Below are 6,429 nucleotides of genomic sequence, written 5' to 3' on the forward strand. Positions count from 1 at the left end.
ATTTAATTAATAACAATTTAATTAAATTTTAATTAAAATTAAAAAGTCTTACTATTTTTTGCCCACAGTACAAGTTTTTCAGTATATTACGAGAAAATATTTCTATCGCATACCGTCCCTAAAAGCAAATTGATTTGACTGGCACAAAAATTTTTCAAGATAGTACATAACTCCAAAATTTTTTTTTTTAACAAGAAAGAAAACTCATTCAGGTCAATGTCGGCACAAACGGAGACCCAAAATATCCTGAAGCTAAAGAACGTTCCGTTAGTATGACCCATTTAACATCTAAAATATTCTAGCACTCGCGTAAGTCTTGTTCGTAATGGGATTACTGCCTCTGTTTTTCGAAAAAGTTACTGTAGGCTCTAGTTTTAGATTCAAAAACTGAAACACTCATTTTATTTAACATGATCTTCAAAGGTATCCTGTGCACCTCTTTACTCTTAGTAACCTAACATACTCTTTCAGTCGTTGACTTAAACGCTTTTGAATTTAACGAAACTTTTAACTCTCCTTAGAAATTTGCGGAGAACAAGAAACATTAATACTAGCTAAGCTTGGAGAAATTTTATATTTTGAACATTTTTCAACGAATAAAGAACTTAATCTATATGACAGATTCTAAAAATAATATCTGTCGTAAAAGAAATAGATTCGTTTTCTTGGAGCTCAACTACATATTTACATTCCCTTCGAAGAAAAATCAGCCTTACACAGCCTTAAACTATGCTATATGGTAATATTAAGACGCTTTAAATAGCGCTTATAAAATTAAATGAAGAGATGATATTCTTTGAAGCTCTAAAAAATACAAAAAAAAATATATGGAAAACTACGGATTTTATCAGTACCGGACATTACTAACACATTTCTAAGAGCTGGAATACTCACAAACACCTTAGCAAATACTCAAGGCTATGAGCCTAAAATTTGAAGTTATTGTTTGTAATGTTTTAGAATATGCCAGTTTTTATACAAAACTTAGCAAGAAGAAAAGGGTACAAAAAAAAAAACTATTTCGAGTACAACCAACAAATCGCACTTAAACCCCGAAAATATGATTACTTAGTAGTATTTCCGCGAAGTAAAGCCATAAAACACAAGCCTGCTTTAATTTTAAGCTACAGCTTGAGCTTAGCTGAAGGTTGTGCACTCACATCTTAGCAATCAGCGACATAAATAACAGAGAATTACATAGAATTCTCATGCACACACTTACACAATTTACATACATATGTACATAGAACCGAAAAAAGCGCAGACACGAAAGAAATATACAAAAGCGTTTTTAAATAATAATTAAAGCACTAATGAAATGACAGCGCTGAATACGAAAATCACTACACAGACACGCTAGCAAACGGCTAAGCAGCGCTAGCGTTGCCACCACCCCCACCAAAGGCAACCACGGCCAGGCAAAAATAAAAAACAAATGCTTTTTTAAAACAAATCAAGCGCGCAATCTGAAACGCGTCGACTGGCCGGCCGTTCGTCAAGCGTACGTTCACATTCGTGCGCTCGGTGCCAAACAGCAGCTAGCAAATTCAATTAACGGCTTGTTGTCAAGTTTGCCTTTTGTAGTTATTTACGAAAGTACTGTTGCTGCTGGTGGAATGGAGTATGTGGTGGATGAGCGAGCGAGTTATTAACACGCGTTTGCCTACCTGGCCTTGTTAACTGGCAGAAATTTGCTTTCATTTCCAATGCGTGTTATGAATATATTTTTGTTTATTCATGGCACAAGGAAATATTCAAAACGGAGTGTGCGACTTTAAACCTGCAATGGCTAACTACCTATTTCCGTTGGAGAGCGAACCCAAATGACCGCCTGATAATTGGTTAATAGCAGTTGAGAGTGTTGAAACGGAAATAACCACTCACCTGAATAAAGGGACTGACAGTCTAATTGATCCTGGTGACGTACAAAGAGTTCAAAGTAACGGTTTAAGTTTTTAATATTTCCGAAATTACAATCATTGGGGGAAATAAAAAGATGGGAGAATTTCGAGGTAATATTTCTTACCTCTTGTTGCTCAAATATATAAAACATGTGGAGATTTTATTGATATCTACTCTTTCATGTAAACCCGTGGAAGCGAAAATTGCTACGAACTCGGTAGTAGTTATGAAAACATGAACCTTATATGGAACTTGGAAGAAATTTTGTACGTGAATGCGTTTACGAGTTACAGGCGGTTAGTGAATTTGAAAATTACTAATTATTTAACTAGGCACTAACAATTTCTTAGAGTTTCGCTTTGGTTGTGATTATATTTTGGTGGTTGTCCAAAAAATCAGGTTATGCACAAAATTGCAAGTAACGCTACTAAAGTAAACAGGAACCGTACAGTCGAAATCAATTGAAATGAGAGCTAAATTTTCTTTTTAATCCTCTTTTAGCTCATTTTTCCTTTTACTTTGTGAGTGAGTTTCAGCGTTTGCTTCTCGAAAACCAATTAGTATTAGAAAGAACTGCCTACTATTTTAGAACAGTTTGCTTGAGAATCTTCCTTCGTCATCTAAATCATCGCAATTACAAAATTTGTAATAAGTACTACCGAGAATATATTCCAGCAAACTCCCCGGAAATTGAAAAAAAAAACACTATTGCAAACACATCAATAAGGATATATGTATGTATATACCAACATTTCTTACCTGAATACCCTATATTTACTCACAATAAAGGTGTAAATTAAATGAAATTGATTTGTCACACGCATACATACATAGCTTGTAAACAAACTAGTAAAACGGTGTTAACATAAAACGCTAACTATATGTGTATAGCATACGTATATATATACGTACATATACATACATATAGACATGCATAGCAGCGAACGCAATTGGAGTAACAACCTCAATGAGTGAAAAACGAGTTCACATCCACTTTATTGCAGTAATGGAGTCACATTTTGTGAAGTTTCGCCTTCGCATTGACTTGTTTACTTAAATGACAGTGGAATTGACGGCATTAAATACTCGAGCAACTACTACAACCTTTCCTTATCTCTGCACAATTTATCAGATATGGTCGATGTGAAATAACAATAAACAAACAAGAGGGAAACAAGCATAAATATACATACATATATATTTATGTAGTAAATTTACGTGAAAAGTGTGTAAAAAAATATGTTACATTTATAAAAGTGTCGTTCACATTTTCAACGCGTATCCAAAGGAGAGCTATAAAGTCGTCTGGAGTTTATTGCACGGCAATGTGGAATTAAATGTGTAAAATAGGGAAAGTATTAATAAAGAAAACGATAAATAAAACGAATAAAATTTGACGCTAGCAGTGCTGTAAGTTACATGAGTAAAAAAAAAAATATATAAAAACTAACTGTTATTAGGATTGTATTTTGAAATATCGAAGGGTCTTATAGCTCCCCTCAGTGGATCTTGTTAAAAAATTCAGCAACACCGTTTTTGAAAATTAATACCATTGGCATACAAGCTTAATAAATAAATTTTACATTATAACGGAAAATACGATATTGTCAGCATAAATAAAACAGTTAACGAAAGCTAATAATTTTACATAATTATATCGTTTTTCTGATTTTGCTAACTGCGGAATAAAAATTACTTTTGAAATAAAACTGTTCTTATTTTAAGTATTTTGCACCAAGAATTAACAAAATAAACTTAAGGGTTTATATCTACTTGCAAATCAGAAAAACAGCTTTTTTTGTGAATATTTTAAAAGAGGCCTTTTATGTAATACCATAACATACTTTAATAATGGGCGTAACTTATTAAGCAAAGTTTTATATTCACTTGATCTCGAATAGTCTACTACAGCAAGATTTCTGAAAAAAGGTGTCTGGCGATAGAGATGATTTATTAATTCAAATCCGAATACCAAACAAAAATATCGTTACTATAGATTAATACAAGCAATGGCCGAATAACAAGTCAATTGATAGTGGGAGTTTTAAAAAATGACGGCTTCTTAAAAAAGCATTTTAACAAATTTTTACTTCAAAATTGTTTAGGAAATTTAAATAGTATTAAAATCATATATCTTCAATAATTAACTGAAAAATACGGCTCAGTAGGTCTTGTTCATATTCATGTCGATCAGCCTAGTCCTCCCCTTTTCCTTTTTTGAGATTCATAAGTAAATATAACCCTTTAAAACCGAATTTATAAAAAATTGCTGAAATTTTAATTGAATTAAAATCTAACATTTAATACGTAATCGGTTACTAAGTTTCCGATTTTTTCAGTTTAAACGTGTTGTGCTTACTAATGTAAAGATTGTGCACAGTTCGAAATATTGTACATAAAATAGTGAATATTTATTTTATATACAATTGGGGTACTCACAACGCGTCATAAAGCGTCGTAAAATCATTAATTTTTATACTGATTAAAAAAATTTGTTGTTGGATTGCATACTAAAATAAGTTTACACAAATACAACTCTGAACGCTATGTTTTCGGATCGTTATAACTTATAACTTTATGAGACTATGCACTATTTGTATGTATGTAACAAAGAATAGTACTTACCAAAACTATCACCTGTTACTTGCATACTGCCGCATATGAAAATTAAGACGCCTTTGTTTGCTATATTGGACCTCCATTCATTGCCTAGTCGTTAAGGAACTTATTGTTTATATCAATGGACGAACGCATACAACGATTACCGCACTTCACACGTTTACCACTCATTAATTCTTACTATATTTTGCTCTTTTTTTCAATTACGCACACGCTACCGCACACTACCCTTTATACCGATACGTACGAACCGAACCCGACGCGTACTCACATACCATACATAATATACGAAACGATACCCGTTCATTACTATGCATGTGGCCCTTCACGACAGAATTTTATTAATTTTCGATTTGCAGGGCATATTTTATTACCACATTTCTTTTGACTTCTCTTATTTTTTCTAAAATAATAATTTTAATAAATTTATGCAGCACATAATATTGAAATTTAAGTAGCACATTTTTTTACTACTGTTGCATCTTGTCTGCATACACGCACACAACACATACGAACGAACCCGTACCGACTGCGCAAAAAATGTCCATTCCAATTAGATTTCGCACACCACTTCTTTCAAGCACTTTAAAACACTTTTTCACTACACTATTTATACACTTTTCACTTGCTCTACAGTTTAAACACTTCACTAAACATTTTAAAACACTTTTAAGTACATTTTATTAATTAATTATTAACAATTTATCGTCCAGTTTGCAAATTTTCTACACTTTAACGGAGAAGCAACTGTTCACCAAATTCCACTATTTGCAATGAGTATGAARGTCAAACGGTARCACATTSCAACATACTCACGCTGWCTCTCAYAGCCACTCATCAATWCTTTTGATCTCTTAATTRGTGTATTAGCGCAACAACACGCAGTCTCTCACTCCACTGCTTGATTTTTGTTACAGTTTCCAACAACAAACCATTTAGGTTTCAGCAATTATATAGTACAGTGGGAGAGAAAGAAGAGTGCATAAGCAGTAGAAGTGCGTTGCGAGTTTTTTGCATGCGTGCTTCTTGTTTTTGCGCCATTCCTTTTACATTGTGTTTGTTTTACAGCACCTGCAAAGAAATTAAACATTTTGTTATTGCAGCGAGTTGGCAAAGGCACGTAAGTAAGTGACAAGTTGGAAATATTGGAAATGCAAATATGTATGTTATATGTAAATATATTTATGTGTGTATTTAATTATAGAGAGCTGCATATTTGCTAAGTATTGATTGTATATGCAACATTTGATAAGTATCGGAGAGTATATAGTGGAAGTCAAAAGGAATTTTATAGAGTAACTTAGAAATGTGAATGTAGGCTATGATATTAAAAGTTAAATTTCGGAAGATTTTTTACGGTATTAAGTCCTGACTTATTATGAAGATATTTTTAAAACGTTTGATTTAGTATTTTAGCGAGTTTAAAATTCCACGGACCGCAGCAGGTAAATCGTATACAAATTTTAAGACTGGAGTGGATTGAGTAAAAATACTTCGCAGTTAATACATACATATGTATATGTATATGTCATGCTCAATACCTTTTGCTACTTAAGGAAAACGGACAGCCATGTAATTATGCAATTATAGTAAATATACATATATGTATCTACATAGATACATATGTGTGTATGGATGTATTTGCATATACATACATACATATACTATATAAAATCTAAAAATTTCAGCTGATGCGGTTACTGCGGTTTAATGGGTCACGGTGACTTCTGTTACAGACATATGTATGTACATATATATGTATGTATTATAAGAGCATGCATACTATAAATACATAGGTGCTAGCAATGCGGGCAATATTGAAAGTGACACATAACTCGAAGAACAAAATGAAAACAACTGCAAGGGTGTGAAAAATAAAAATTAAAAAAAATTGTACTAACGATAACA

The 6,429-nt window shown here is 32.5% G+C and overlaps 1 protein-coding gene and 1 long non-coding RNA gene across 3 annotated transcripts in view; one reads left to right on the forward strand and one right to left on the reverse strand.

Moving 5' to 3' along the window:
* The window catches only part of LOC108966784 (cysteine-rich motor neuron 1 protein), a 378,691-nt gene that overhangs the window by 228,684 nt on the left and 143,578 nt on the right, over positions 1–6,429 (reverse strand). For both annotated transcript variants that reach the window (XM_018929845.1, XM_018929844.1), the window contains exon 4: positions 4,528–5,592. The gene's annotated coding sequence lies outside the window, so the exon portion shown is untranslated. The remainder of the gene's footprint in view (positions 1–4,527; positions 5,593–6,429) is intronic.
* LOC108966787 overlaps positions 1–6,429 on the forward strand; it is an 83,347-nt gene that overhangs the window by 6,753 nt on the left and 70,165 nt on the right. The window lies entirely within an intron of this gene.

This window comes from Bactrocera latifrons, unplaced genomic scaffold (genome assembly GCF_001853355.1).
Source record: "Bactrocera latifrons isolate USDA-ARS-PBARC rearing strain unplaced genomic scaffold, ASM185335v1 scaffold_17, whole genome shotgun sequence".
Classification (NCBI taxonomy): Eukaryota; Metazoa; Arthropoda; class Insecta; order Diptera; family Tephritidae; genus Bactrocera; species Bactrocera latifrons.